Source organism: Palaemon carinicauda, chromosome 22 (genome assembly GCF_036898095.1).
Source record: "Palaemon carinicauda isolate YSFRI2023 chromosome 22, ASM3689809v2, whole genome shotgun sequence".
NCBI lineage: Eukaryota > Metazoa > Arthropoda > Malacostraca > Decapoda > Palaemonidae > Palaemon > Palaemon carinicauda.
Genome location: NC_090746.1, coordinates 102134881 through 102149630, shown reverse-complemented (window position 1 = coordinate 102149630; position 14750 = coordinate 102134881). Strand labels below are relative to the sequence as shown.

The window sequence follows — 14750 nt, the reverse complement described above, 5'->3', positions numbered from 1 at the left end:
TTAATGTCAATGCTAAATCTCAAATGTATCATACGACTGTCACGAAGTTTTTTTTTTTTACTTAGTTTAAAAAGGTCATAGAATATTACACTAATCGTTCAAATGAATGATAGTGTTGACTTGAGTAACACAATAGACTTGTATAAATAGCATATGCAGCTTTAAAAAACTTTGACATGGTTTTCTCAAGGAAAATTAGTAAAAAAAGTTATCAAAGTACAGTCAATGGAGTCTACATAAATGGCTGTTTATTTAGTCAGTTGAATGAAGTAATTGTCCAGTTAACTGGCTAAAGTGAAACTGATTACTTTACTTATTAAAGTAAAGGCTAAACTAACTAGTTAAGCTTTTCGATCTCGTGAGATTAAAGCTCTGTTGGTGGACCTTGATGCTTATGGAGGTGTAGACCCAAATGGTATTTTTCCTTTGTTTTTTATAAAGACAGCAGATTTCTTAGCTCCAAAGTTATGTTATTTTGCGCAAGTTAGCAAGAAGAGGAGCTTTTAGCACTAGTTGGAGAATTGGTAATGTTACTCCTCTATGTAAATGTGTTTGTGGTAGCTCAAATCCCACTGATTACCGCCCAATTTCCATAACTCCCATATCTAAAGTTTTTGAACGTTTTGTGGCAAAACGTCTTAATAGGTTTGCTGAAGGTAATCATCTACTCCCTAGTTTTCAATTTGGTTTTCGTAAAGGCCTTGGAGCATGTGATGCCCTTCTCGCAATCTCCAATGCTGTACAGAAATCCTTTGATTGTGGTCGGGAAGTTCGTATGATTGGCCTTGATTTTAGTGCTGCCTTTGACCGTGTTAATCATGAGGCCCTTGTTTTCAAACTGAAACAGTTGGGAGTGGGTGGGTCGTTTCTTAGCATTATTATTGATTTTTTAAGTAATAGATCTCAAAGAGGAGTTGTTGATGGGCACCATAGTGATTATAGGAATGTGATATCCGGTGTTCCACAGGGTAGTGTTCTTGGCCCATTACTTTTCATACTATATACACATGACATGTGGTTTGGCCTAGAAAACAAGCTTGTTGCATATGCAGATGATGCTACTCTCTTTGCATCAATTTCATCCCCTGAATGTAGATCTAGGATTGGTGAATCCCTTAATAGAGATTTGGCTAGAATTAGTGCATGGTGCAAATTATGGGATATGAAGTTGAATCCTAACAAAACTCAAAGTATGATTGTAAGTAGGTCAAGGACGGTGGCTCCTCAACATCCGGATCTCAGTATTGATAATGTTTCTTTAAATATGTATGACTCTTTCAAAATTTTAGGTGTGATTCTCGACAGTAAATTTACTTTTGAGAAACATATAAGGTCTGTGTCTTCTTCAATTGCACAAAAAATAGGCTTATTGAGAAAGTCTTTCAAGATTTTCGGTGATCAATCTATTCTGAAGTTTTAATTCTGTCATTCTACCTTGTTTTGAGTATTGTTCTCCTGTCTGGTCTTCAGCTGCTGATTCTCATCTTAATTTGTTGGACAGAAACTTACGGTCTATTAAATTTCTTATTCCTGATCTAGATATTAATCTCTGGCACAGTCGTTCAATTAGTTCATTATGCATGTTGCATAAGATTTTTCATAACTCTGACCATCCTTTACATTCAGATCTCCCTGGACAATTCTATCCTGTTCGTAATACTAGGCAGGCAGTTAATTCTAATAGCCAGGCCTTCTCCATCAGGAGGCTTAATACTACGCAGTACTCTAGAAGTTTTAGTCCAGCTGTTACCAAGTTGTGGAATGATCTTCCTAATCGGGTGGTTGAATCAGTAGAACTTCAAAAGTTCAAAGTTGGAGCAAATGCTTTTTTGTTGACCAGGCGGACATGAGTCTTTTTATAGCTTATTTATGACATATTTGTTTTTGATGTTGTTAATAGTTTATATATGACATGTCTGTTTTGACATTGTTACTTATTTTAGAATTATTTATTGTTAATTTGTTCTCTTCATTTATTTCCTTATTTCCTTTCCTCACTGGGCTATTTTTCCCTATTGGAGCCCCTGGGCTTATAGCATCTTGCTTTTCCAACTAGGGTTGTAGCTTGGATAGTAATAATAATAAAAGTAGTTTGATATGGTTTATCAATGGATTGACATTGTATTCGGTTTTTTTGATTACTGTTAACAATATAGGATTACTTCATTTGCATGAGGTGGAATAGGATTTGTCAGCAGATTTAAGTGAATTTAGTTGAAGGATTGGTGTCAAGATCACTTTTAGTTTTATCTCCAGACAGATTCAGGTTGATTAAACCTTACCTTACTGATGCATGTAAGTTTGGTTTGTTGCCAGGTTTAGGTTTAGCCAGATTTGTTAATAGATTTAGATTTGGATTGACAATTTATTAAAGTTAGTATCAGAATAGTGCTGGTTAGTCAACAGTTAATTTGAGTGTAAAAGAAATTTTCTTTAAGAATTAAGTGCAGTTGTACAAGTTCTGTTACTTGACTTGCCAGTGTTAATCCCTTGCGCCCTCCCTCGGATTCCATGACCTAACTTTAGTGGTCCCTAGCCCTTGCCATAACCAAAATTTCTGCCCTTAAAGAGTTTAATAGCGTGTAGTTGGTAGGAACAGACTTAAATTTCCATATTGTCAAGTTAATGGGAAAAAATATTTTTTACCTGAAGATGTAATTTACGAAGTATGATCTAGCGTTACTATGCCAGGAGTTGAAGGTTGGGTATCAAACAGATCAAACACAGGGTTAAGGCTGATTAGGATAGGCTAAGGATATGGCAGTCTTTATTTATAGAACAGTAAAATAGAACACTTGAACTCGCAAAATCAAATAGATTCTTGCAAATACATCATTTTGAACCTCTTATAGCACAGGCAGAAACGGATATTAATGAAGTTACAGATTTTAATAAGAGTATTCCTATTTGCCCATTTTGTCATAGCACAGGGTACAGGAGCCTGGTAGTAGCTACCTCCCAGTAGTTCAACACCGATAGGTGGTGCTTCATGCTGGTATGTCTCAAGTTAACTTGCTCGAACAGAATGAAGGGCCCAACGTTTTAATATCTTAAGTTATTGGGTGATACAATATGATATCTTATTTTATTTAATCTAATTTTAAGGTAGTTTATATAGTCTGATAATGGCAAATGTAAGTAAATTCATAGCTTGAAAAGAGGCTGGAGCCCAAAGCTACGACTTGCTTTACTGTATTTGCCCTTTTAAGTGTGCAAACACCGTTTTGATTTTATTCACCCATTTGATATTGTATAATTTATAGGCAAACGCCAAAATACTAGCCCAAGGGGCTAACCCACAGTTAAGATTATCCCAGAACCTAGGAGCAATGAGATTGGGTTTAAATGGGAGAGAAGCCAGCTAGGTTTGAACAAATACCAATAAATCATTAGATCAAGTAAGGAGGTATGTGTAATACAATGAACTGTTACGAACTACTCCGTAGAAATTGGGATGGAAAATTGTGATTTTGTCTGACAGTCTTTGCAAATTAAAGCTCCATTTTGACAATTTCATTACCATTATTTTTTATTACTGTAATTTATTTATGATGACAGACGTTAATGGTTTAAAAGATTTACAATATTGTATCATACTGGTTCACTTTTATATTTCAAGGTGTTCAGAACATAATTGATAAAGAATGACGATACCTAGGCAAAGCCATCATCTGAGTGCTAGGTTCCTAGGCCAAAGCACTAGGGTGGATCTGAAGGACGCGTACCTAAAAGTACTCTTGTTTCAGTGCTTTCGCAAGTACCTTTGCTTTTCCCGCTACTGTGCGAGTTAGTGCTTTGAAATGTGTACAGCTCTAGAGGTGTTCACTTTGTTTGTAGCTTGGGCCTACTCAAAAGGGATACCATTTGCTGATTCTGACTACCTTAGGCAGCTGCTACAGGATTGAGATCAGATTTTCACATTTTTTCATGTGAAGTCAAATCTTATCTCCAAGCAGAGGTCGAAGCACTTGAGCATGCTGATAGACTGCAATGGCAGCAAAGTCTCTCCTGTCTAAATTGCAGCACCAAGCACAATGGGATAGCACTACAGTTATAGACAAAGCCAAGCTCTGCGGTGGCACTATCTTCTCGTCCATATTTCCTTGCTGTGGAAACTTGTCGTGCACACACACCTCGACCAGAGATCATTGGTGTTGGGGGATCGCTGGTCAGTTTCTAGGGAGTTGGAAGTTTTCTTCCTGGTTTAGTGTGGCAGATGGCTAGTTTTTCTTAGCTGGTGGCTAAACGAAGTAAACCTCACCAGGGGAGTCCCACTCGACACTCTGCCTCCGGACATGGCAACTGTTTTCAGATGCGTTTGATAGTGTATATATATGGTCAGTCTCGGGCATTTTACAGCATTTTAGGTCAATGTCACTGTCCCTTGCCTCTGCCATTCATGAGTGGCCTTTAAACCTTCAAATAGCTAAGCAGCAGTCCACCTTGTTCACCTGAACGTCCTGGTAATCTTCTGAGTGGTCAGAAGAAATATATTTTCAATCAGTCCTGGTAATGCAAAGCGGTCTCTTTCCTGAAGGAATGACTTTCTTCACTTTTCTGCCTTTCTTTGGGAAAAAGGTTAAAGCATTACTCGTAGGATCTGACCTAATGCTGCTAGTGCTTGGAGCTGGTGATGCTCTAATTACTGTTTAGCCATAAAAATAAGCCTGTTCTTATTGCTTATTGATGCACTTATTCGGCCTTGGCAGTATCCTTTTGGCCCCCGGCTGCACTTGCATATTAGCATTCTATAATACCTGTTCCCAGTTTCTTTCCATTATGTTCCTCCATACTGCATATGGATGCTGAATGGCTACCGGGTCCCAGTACCTGGCTTCCTGGCCAAAAATGAAAATAAAAAGGCTCGCCTAGGTGTAAACTTAATTTGCTAAATACCCTAACAGGTTGTGGTGGCATATTAGAAACTTTCCTACCTGGTGATGACTGAACGTTGGTTAGTCCTGCTCACTCTTTCTTGTCTGTAACCTCACCATCCTTGTAAGGATAGGGCTGTTTAGGGAGAGCCTATAGGTGTGCCTGCGGAATCAGCAGCAGCTATTGCCTGGCCCTAGCTTGGGTGGATAGAGGCTTTGGCACTTAGGTCAGTCTCTAGGGTATATATTATCTGTCAGTGTCAGCCCCTTGCTTTTACCATTCATGAGCAGCCTTTACAACAGTAGCTGAAATTAGTACAGTTCAATTACTGTATTGGGAAAGCTAAAACCTTTGACATAAGATCCTCACAACCTTGATGTTTTTTTTTTTCTTTTAAGTTGTCTGGGTTAAAATATGAAGAAATCGGAATGATACTTACCACAGACCGATATGATTTCGCCTTTTTATATTTCAACCAGTAGGAAGGGGGTTATTTGTGCACTGGTTCCAGTAAAATTGGAAGGGCTTATGATTACAAAGGGAGGGGGGTGTGTGTGTGTGTGTGTGCACGCGCGCGGTTATCAAAGTTTTGATACGAGATGGACGGCGTAAGTAAAAAATTTATAGGGAGTTAATTAAATTTTGTAGATACATAAGTGTCCTAACTAAACACTTTAGGGGTAGGGATAAATACAGTAATTAGTAGATTGACTCTTGATAGGTTTCTTATTAAACATAATTTCAGTAATTATGAACTGATGGTTACCTATATTCAAACATTCAAAAGCCTAGTTTGGTCTATTAATTTGTTTATTTTGCAGGTATGGTATGAACGTTTACGAAGATTGCAAAATATGCAATGCTGACATCTAAAGAGGAAAGTCTCAAACTTTCTAGGCACCAAATGGAAATTCATAAGGTAAATTAATATGCATTAAAATTTGTAAAGTATTTTTTAGTGTTAAGCTTGTTAATATTTGAGCTTTGATCAGTGATGCTATATATATATTTCATGAGTTAGTGTTGATGTCAATGCTGGATCTCAAATGTCAATGCTGGATCTCAAATGTATCATATGATTCTGTTTTTTTTTTTTACTTAAATGTTTAAAAAGGTCATAGAATATTACACTAATCGTTCAAATGAATGATAGTGTTGACTTGAGTAACACAATAGACTTGTATAAATAGCATATGCAGCTTTAAAAAACTTTGACATGGTTTCCTTAAGGAAAATTAGTAAAATGAAGTTATCAAAGTACAGTCAATGGAGTCTATATAAATGGCTGTTTATTTAGTCAGTTGAATGAAGTAATTGTCCAGTTAACTGGCTAAAGTGAAACTGATTAGTTTACTTATTAAAGTAAAATCTATAAACTTCAAATGAGAATTAAAGTAGTTTGATATGGTTTATCAATGGATTGACTTTGTATTCGGTTTATTTGATTACTGTTAACAATAGTATTACTTCATTTGCATGTGGAATAGGATTTGACAGCAGATTTGAGTGAATTTCGTTAAAGGATTGGTGTCAAGATCACTTTTAGTTTTATCTCCAGACAGCTTCAGGTTGATTAAACCTTACTTTACTGATGCATGCAAGTTTGGTTTGTTGCCAGGTTAAGGTTTAGGTTTAGCCAGATTTGTCAATAAATTTAGATTTGGATTGACAATTTATTAAAGTTAGTATCAGAATAGGGCTGGTTAGTCAACAGTTAATTTGAGTGTAAAAGAAATTTTCTTTAAGAATTAAGTGCAGTTGTACAAGTTCTGTTACTTGACTTGCCAGTGTTAATCCCTTGTGCCCTCCCTCGGATTCCATGACCCAACTTTGGTGGTCCCTAGCCCTTGCCATAACCAAAATTTCTGCCCTTAAAGAGTTTAATAGCGTGTAGTTGGTAGGAACAGACTTAAATTCCCATATTGTCAAGTTAATGGGAAAAAATATTTTTTACCTGAAGATGTAATTTACGAAGTATGATCTAGCGTTACTATGCCAGGAGTTGAAGGTTGGGTATCAAACAGATCAAACACAGGGTTAAGGCTGATTAAGATAGGCTAAGGATATGGCAGTCTTTAATTATAGAACAGTAAAATAGAACACTTGAACTTGCAAAATCAAATAGATCCTTGCAAATACATCATTTTGAACCCCGTATATTACAGGCAGAAACGGATATTAATGAAGTTACAGATTTTAATAAGAGTATTCCTATTTGCCCATTTTGTCATAGCACAGGCTACAGGACCCTGCTAGTAGCTACCTCCCAGTAGTTCAACACCGATAGGTGGTGCTTCATGCTGGTATGTCTCAAGTTAACTTGCTCGAACAGAATGAAGGGCCCAACGTTTTAATATCTTTGGTTATTGGGTGATACAATATGATCTTATTTTATTTAATCTAATTTTAAGGTAGTTTATATAGTCTGATAATGGCAAATGGAAGTAAATTCATAGCTTGAAAAGAGGCTGGAGCCCCAAGCTACGACTTGCTTTAAGTGTATTTGCCCTTTTAAGAGTGCATACACGGTTTTGATTTTTTTCACCCACTTGATATTGTATAATTTATAGGCAAACGCCAAAATACTAGCCCACGGGGCTAACCCACAGTTTAGATTATCCCAGAACCTAGGAGCAATGAGATCGGGTTTAAATGGGAGAGAAGCCAGCTAGGTTTGAACAAAAACCAATAAATCATTAGCTCAAGGAGGTATGTGTAATACAATGAACTGTTACGAACTACTCCATAGAAATTGGGATGGAAAATAGTCATTTTGTCTGACAGTCTTTGAAAATTAAAGCTCCATTTTGACAATTTCATTACCATTATTTTTTATTACTGTAATTTATTTATGATGACAGGCGTTAATGGTTTAAAAGATTTACAATATCGTATTATACTGGTTCACTTTATATTTCAAGGTGTTCAGAACATAATTGATAAATAATGACGATACCTAGGCAAAGCCACATCTGAGAGCTGGTTTCCTAGGCCGAACCACTAGGGTGGATCTGAAGGACGCGTACCTAAAAGTACTCTTGCTTCAGTGCTTTCGCAAGTACCTTTTCTTTTCCCGCTACGGTGCGAGTTAGTGCTTTGGAATGTATACAGCTCCAGAGGTGTTCACTTTGTTTGTAGCTTGGGCCTACTCAAAAGGGATACCATTTGCTGATTCTGACTACCTTAGGCAGCTGCTACAGGATTGAGATCAGATTTTCACATTTTTTCATGTGAAGTGAAATCTTATCTACAAGCAGAGGTCGAAGAACTTGAGCATGCTGATAGACTGCAATGGCAGCAAAGTCTCTCCTGTCTAAATTGCAGCACCAAGCACAATGGGATAGCACTACAGTTATAGACAAAGCCAAGCTCTGCGGTGGCATTATCTTCTCGTCCATATTTCCTTGCTGTGGAAACTTGTCGTGCACACACACCTCCACCAGAGATCATTGGTGTTAGGGGGATCGCTGGTCAGTTTCTAGGGAGTTGGAAGTTTTCTTCCTGGTTTAGTGTGGCAGATGGCTAGTTTTTTTTAGCTGGTGGCTAAACGAAGTAAACCTCACCAGGGGAGTCCCACTCGACTCTCTGCCTCCGGACATGGCAACTGTTTTCAGATGCGTTTGATCGTGTATATATATGGTCAGTCTCAGGGCATTTTACAGCATGTTAGGGCAATGTCACTGTCCCTTGCCTCTGCCATTCATGAGTGGCCTTTAAACCTTCAAATAGCTAAGCAGCAGTCCACCTTGTTCACTTGAACGTCCTGGTAATCTTCTGAGTGGTCAGAAGAAATATATTTTCAATCAGTCCTGGTAATGCAAAGCAGTCTCTTTCCTGAAGGAATGACTTTCTTCACTTTTCTGCCTTTCTTGGGGAAAAAGGTTAAAGCATTACTCGTTGGATCTGACCTAATGCTGCTAGTGCTTGGAGCTGGTGATGCTCTAATTACTGTTTAGCCATGAAAATAAGCCTGTTCTTATTGCTTATTGATGCACTCATTCGGCCTTGGCAGTATCCTTTTGGCCCCCAGCTGCACTTGCATATTAGCATTCTATAATACCTGTTCCCAGTTTCTTCTTTCCATTATGTTCCTCCATACTGCAACTGTGGTTTATGGTGCATATGGATACCGAATGGCTACCCGGTCCCAGTACCTGGCTTCCTGACCAAAAATAAAAAGGCTCACCTAGGTGTAAACTTAATTTGCTAAATAACCTAACAGTTTGTGGTGGCATATTAGAAACTTTCCTGCCTGGTGATGACTGAACTGGAGTTAGTCCTGCTCACTGTTTCTTGTCTGCAATCTCACCATCCTTGTAAGGATAGGGGTTGTTTGGAAGAGCCTATAGATGTGCCTGCGGAATCAGCAGCAGCTATCGCCTGGCCCTACATGGTCCTAGCTTGAGTGGATAGGGGCTTAGACACTTATGGTCAGTCTCTAGGGTATATATTCCTATCTGTCAGTGTCAGCCCCTTGCTTTTACCATTCATGAGCAGCCTTTACAACGGTAGCTGAAATTAGTACAGTTCAATTACTGTATTGGGAAAGCTAAAACCTTTGACATAAGATCCTCACAACCCAGATGTTTTTTTTTTTCTTTTAAGTTGTCTGGGTTAAAATATGAAGAAATCGGAATGATACTTACCACAGACCGATATGATTTCGCCTTTTTATATTTCAACCAGTAGGAAGGGGGTTATTTGCGCACTGGTTCCAGTAAAATTGGAAGGGCTTATGATTACAAAGGGAGGGGTGTTTTGTGTGTGTGTGTGTGTTTGTGTGTGTATGGTTATCAAAGTTTTGATATGAGATGGACGGCGTAAGTAAAAAAAATTATAGGGAGTTAATTAAATTTTGTAGATACATAAGTGTCCTAACTAAACACTTTAGGGGTAGGGATAAATACAGCAATTAGTGGATTGACTCTTGATAGGTTTGCTTATTAAACATAATTTCATTCTAATTGTGAACTGATAGTTACCTATATTCAAACATTTAGAAAAGCCTAGTTTTGTCTATTAATTTGTTTATTTTGCAGGTATGGCATGAACATTTACAAAGATTGCAAAATAAGCAATGCTGACATCTGAAGAGGAAAGTCTCAAACTTTCTAGGCACCAAATGGAAATTCATAAGGTAAATTAATATGCATTAAAATTTGTAAAGTATTTCTAGTGTTAAGCTTGTTAATATTTGAGCTTTGATCAGTGATTCTTTATATATATTTCATGAGTTGAAATGTTAAATGTCAATGCTAAATCTCAAATGTATCATACGATTGTCACGAAGTGTTTTTGATAACTTAAATATTTGAAAAGGTCATAGAATATTACACTAATCGTTCAAATGAAAGATAGTGGTGACTTTAGTAACACAATAGACTTATAAATAGCATATGCAGTTTTAAAAAACTGACAGGGTTTTCTCAATAAGGAAAATTAGTAAAAAGAGGTTACTGAAAGTATAGTCAATGGAGTCTATATAAATGGCTATTTATTTAGTCAGTTGAATGAAGTAATTGTGCAGTTAACCGGCTAAAGTGAAACTGATTAGTTTACTTGTTAAAGTAAAATCTCTAAACTTTCCAAATAAGAATAAAAGTAGTTTGATATGGTTTATCAATGGATTGACATTGTATTCGGTTTATTTGATTACTGTTAACAATATAGGATTACTTCATTTGCATGAGGTGGAATAGGATTTGTCAGCAGATTTAAGTGAATTTCGTTAAAGGATTGGTGTCAAAAGATCACTTAGTTATATCTCCAGATAGATTCAGTTTGATTAAACCTTACCTTGCTGATGCATGTAAATTTGGTTTGTTGCCAGGTTAAGGTTTAGGTTTAGCCAGATTTGTCAATAAATTTAGAATTGGATTGACAATTTATTAAAGTTAGTATCAGAATAGGGCTGGTTAGTCAACAGTTAATTTGAGTGTAAAAGAAATTTTCTTTAAGAATTAAGTGCAGTTGTACAAGTTCTGTTACTTGACTTGCCAGTGTTAATCCCTTGTGCCCTCCCTCGGATTCCATGACCTAACTTTAGTGGGCCCTAGCCCTTGCCATAACCAAAATTTCTGCCCTTAAAGAGTTTAATAGCGTGTAGTTGGTAGGAACAGACTTAAATTTCCATATTGTCAAGTTAATGGGAAAAAATATTTTTTACCTGAAGATGTTATTTACGAAGTATGATCTAGCGTTACTATGCCAGGAGTTGAAGATTGGGTATCAAACAGATCAAACACAGGGTTAAGGCTGATTAGGATAGGCTAAGGATATGGCAGTCTTTAAATATAGAACAGTAAAATAGAACACTTGAACTCGCAAAATCAAATAGATCCTTGCAAATACATCATTTTGAACCCCGTATATTACAGGCAGAAACGGATATTAATGAAGTTACAGATTTTAATAAGAGTATTCCTATTTGCCCATTTTGTCATAGCACAGGCTACAGGAGCCTGCTAGTAGCTACCTCCCAGTAGTTCAACACCGATAGGTGGTGCTTCATGCTGGTATGTCTCAAGTTAACTTGCTCGAACAGAATGAAGGGCCCAAGTTTTTAATATCTTTAGTTATTGGATGATACAATATGATATCTTATTTTATTTAATCTAATTTTAAGGTAGTTTTTATAGTCTGATAATGGCAAATGGAAGTAAATTCATAGCTTGAAAAGAGGCTGGAGCCCGAAGTTACGACTTGCTTTAGTGTATTTGCCCTTTTAAGTGTGCATACACCGTTTTGATTTTATTCACCCACTTGATATTGTATAATTTATAGGCAAACACCAAAATACTAGCCCACGGGGCTAACCCACAGTTTAGATTATCCCAGAACTTAGGAGCAATGAGATCGGGTTTAAATGGGAGAGAAGCCAGCTAGGTTTGAACAAAAACCAATAAATCATTAGCTCAAGTAAGGAGGTATGTGTAATACAATGAACTGTTACGAACTACTCCATAGAAATTGGGATGGAAAATAGTGATTTTGTCTGACAGTCTTTGCAAATTAAAGCTCCATTTTGACAATTTCATTTCTATTATTTTTTATTACGGTAATTTATTTATGATGACAGGCGTTAATGGCTTAAAAGATTTACAATATCGTATTATACTGGTTCACTTTATATTTCAAGGTGTTCAGAACATAATTGATAAAGAATGACGATACCTAGGCAAAGCCACATCTGAGAGCTGGTTTCCTAGGCCAAACCACTAGGGTGGATCTGAAGGACGCATACCTAAAAGTACTCTTGCTTCAGTGCTTTCGCAAGTACCTTTGCTTTTCCCGTTACGGTGCGAGTTAGTGCTTTGGAATGTGTACAGCTCCAGAGGTGTTCACTTTGTTTGTAGCTTGGTCCTACTCAAAAGGGATACCATTTGCTGATTCTGACTACCTTAGGCAGCTGCTACAGGATTGAGATCAGATTTTCACATTTTTTCTTGTGAAGTCAAATCTTATCTCCAGGCAGAGGTCGAAAAACTTGAGCATGCTGATAGACTGCAATGGCAGCAAAGTCTCTCCTGTCTAAATTGCAGCACCAAGCACAATGGGATAGCACTACAGTTATAGACAAAGCCTAGCTCTGCGGTGGCGCTATCTTCTCGTCCATATTTCCTTGCTGTGGAAACTTGTCGTGCGCACACACCTCAACCAGAGATCATTGGTGTTAAGGGGATCGCTGGTCAGTTTCTAGGGAGTTGGAAGTTTTCTTACTGGTTTAGTGTGGCAGATGGCTAGTTTTTCTTAGCTGGTGGCTAAACGAAGTAAACCTCACCAGGGGAGTCCCACTTGACACTCTGCCTCCGGACATGGCAACTGTTTTCAGATGCGTTTGATCGTGTGTATATATGGTCAGTCTCAGGGCATTTTACAGCATGTTACGGCAATGTCACCGTCCCTTGCCTCTGCCATTCATGAGTGGCCTTTAAACCTTGAAATAGCTAAGCAGCAGTCCACCTTGTTCACCTGAACGTCCTGGTAATCTTCTGAGTGGTCAGAAGAAATATATTTTCAATCAGTCCTGGTAATGCAAAGCAGTCTCTTTCCTGAAGGAATGACTTTCTTCACTTTTCTGCCTTTCTTGGGGAAAAAGGTTAAAGCATTACTCGTTGGATCTGACCTAATGCTGCTAGTGCTTGGAGCTGGTGATGCTCTAATTACTGTTTAGCCATGAAAATAAGCCTGTTCTTATTGCTTATTGATGCACTCATTCGGCCTTGGCAGTATCCTTTTGGCCCCCAGCTGCACTTGCATATTAGCATTCTATAATACCTGTTCCCAGTTTCTTCTTTCCATTATGTTCCTCCATACTGCAACTGTGGTTTATGGTGCATATGGATGCTGAATGGCTACCGGGTCCCAGTACCTGGCTTCCTGGCCAAAAAAGAAAATAAAAAGGCTCACCTAGGTGTAAACTTAATTTGCTAAATACCCTAACAGGTTGTGGTGGTGTATTATTAACTTTCCTGCCTGGTGATGACTGAACTAGAGCTAGTCCTGCTCACTGTTTCTTGTCTGCAACCTCACCATCCTTGTAAGGATAGGGGTTGTTTGGAAGAGCCTGAGCCTATAGGTGTGCCTGCGGAATCAGCAGCAGCTATCGCCTGGCCCTATATGGTCCTAGCTTGAGTGGATAGGGGCTTAGACACTTATGGTCAGTCTCTAGGGTATATATTCCTATCTGTCAGTGTCAGCCCCTTGCTTTTACCATTCATGAGCAGCCTTTACAACGGTAGCTGAAATTAGTACAGTTCAATTACTGTATTGGGAAAGCTAAAACCTTTGACATAAGATCCTCACAACCCAGATTTTTTTTTTCTTTTAAGTTGTCTGGGTTAAAATATGAAGGAATCGGAATGATACTTACCACAGACCGATATGATTTCGCCTTTTTATATTTCAACCAGTAGGAAGGGGGTTATTTGCGCACTGGTTCCAGTAAAATTGGAAGGGCTTATGATTACAAAGGGAGGGGTGTGTGTGTGGTTATCAAAGTTTTGATATAAGATGGACGGCGTAAGTAAAAAAATTATAGGGAGTTAATTAAATTTTGTAGATACATTAGTGTCCTAACTAAACAGTTTAGGGGTAGGGATAAATACAGCAATTAGTAGATTGACTCTTGATAGGTTTGCTTATTAAACATAATTTCATTCTAATTGTGAACTGATAGTTACCTATATTCAAACATTTAGAAGAGCCTAATTTGGTCTATTAATTTGTTTATTTTGCAGGTATGGCATGAACATTTACAAAGATTTCAAAATACGCATTGCTGACATCTAAAGAAGAAAGTTTCAAACTTTCTAGGCACAAAATGGAAATTCATAAGGTAAATTGATATGAATTAAAATTTGTAAAGTATTTCTAGTGTTAAGCTTGTTAATATTTGAGCTTTGATCAGTGATGCTTTATATATATTTCATGAGTTAGTGTTAATGTCAATGCTAAATCTCAAATGTATCATACGATTGTCACAAAGTTTTTTTGTTAACTTAATTATTTAAAAAGGTCATAGAATATTACACTAATCGTTCAAATGAAAGATAGTGGTGACTTTAGTAACACAATAGACTTGTATAAATAGCATATGCAGTTTTAAAAAACTGACATGGTTTTCTCAATAAGGAAAATTAGTAAAAAGAGGTTACTCAAAGTATAGTCAATGGAGTCTATATAAATGGCTATTTATTTAGTCAGTTGAATGAAGTAATTGTGCAGTTAACCGGCTAAAGTGAAACTGATTAGTTTACTTATTAAAGTAAAATCTATAAACTTTTTAAATGAGAATAAAAGTAGTTTGATATGGTTTATCCATGGATTGACATTGTATTCGGTTTATTTGATTAATGGTAACAATGTAGGGTTAC

General features: G+C 37.3%; 1 long non-coding RNA gene across 2 annotated transcripts in view; it reads left to right on the top strand.

The window, feature by feature from the left end:
- The window catches only part of LOC137616670 (uncharacterized), a 66893-nt gene that overhangs the window by 48511 nt on the left and 3632 nt on the right, over positions 1–14750 (top strand). For both annotated transcript variants that reach the window (XR_011039468.1, XR_011039467.1), the window contains exon 4: positions 9915–10012. This is a non-coding gene — a long non-coding RNA (uncharacterized lncRNA). The remainder of the gene's footprint in view (positions 1–9914; positions 10013–14750) is intronic.